The sequence below is a fragment of the Eurosta solidaginis genome, chromosome 1 (assembly GCF_040869045.1).
Source record: "Eurosta solidaginis isolate ZX-2024a chromosome 1, ASM4086904v1, whole genome shotgun sequence".
In the NCBI taxonomy this organism is placed as follows: Eukaryota; Metazoa; Arthropoda; class Insecta; order Diptera; family Tephritidae; genus Eurosta; species Eurosta solidaginis.
Window position 1 is genome coordinate 392780591 of NC_090319.1, and position 1216 is coordinate 392781806.

Below are 1216 nucleotides of genomic sequence, written 5' to 3' on the forward strand. Positions count from 1 at the left end.
CTGGCTCACAATTTACTACAGTTTCCCTAATGATTTGGGAAGGTTGAAGTCCTGACGAATTGGCCAATCCTTTTAATTTAGCGTTGGCATTTGTCGTGGCCAAATGAAAGCTTCGGGGATCGTGAGAGTGTTCGGTGGGGCTTTTTTAATTGCATGCTCTTGATTATTCGATGATGTTGTCACTACCACACTTTTACACAATAGAGACTTCCTTTCCGCACACGACCAACGATATTGCTCTTTATTTCTGGAATGCAGATGGAAAGTATATCCATGAACAAATAACAAATCTTTCCCTTTATTGGACTTTTGTATTTTGATTTCCATTTTATTTTTTAATTAAAAAGTTTTTTCAAGCACAAGCGAACGATACTATTATAATACTTCAAATGTAACTATTTTTTTTTTAAATATGTATGCACACATTCATGCAGATGTTCAAAGTTGTCTATGATCTTTCTATTTCCTAAAGAGCAAGTTCAGAAAGAAATTTTGAAACACCGGCTTCGCAATCATCAGTATTTCTGTGCAGAGCCCCCTTTTGAGGAGGTGGCCCACGGCCATGCTTCATAAAAATAACCCTTAGCCGATCCAACTCCGGCTACGCGATCCCCAGTATTTCCGTATTAAAAAACCTTTCTGTGTAGGTGGCCTACGGCCACGCTTATAAAAGATAACCCTGGGCTACGCCATGCCAATTCCGGACGTGTGCACTAACCGTGGCTACCGCCACGGTGACGTCCTTCTGCGTAGTACACCCTTCTGCGTAGGCCTTCGGACGGGCTTCATAAAAATAACTCTTAGCCGATCCGACACTGGCTACGCGATCCCCAGTATTTCTGTTCTACGTAGGCGGCCCATGACGGCGCTTACAAAAAATAACCCACGGCCGATCCTACACTTGAAGGATTCGGTATTTGGGGATTTTGCACTTGGGGATTTTGAATTTGGGGATTTTGTGTTTGGGGATCTTGAATTTGGGGATTTTTTTTGGGGGGATTTTGCGTTTGGGGAATTTGGTTTTGGGGATTTTGAGCCCCTCCCATTTATTTCACACATAAAATGGGGATTTTGTGTTGGAGATTTTGATTTTGGGGATTTTGATTTTTGGGATTTTGATTTGGGGATTTTGTTTTGGGGATTTAGATTTTGGGGATAAAGGAGGTAACACTAAAATAACTCCGTCCTCTTGGGAATTACTGGAATCTTTCAGCTG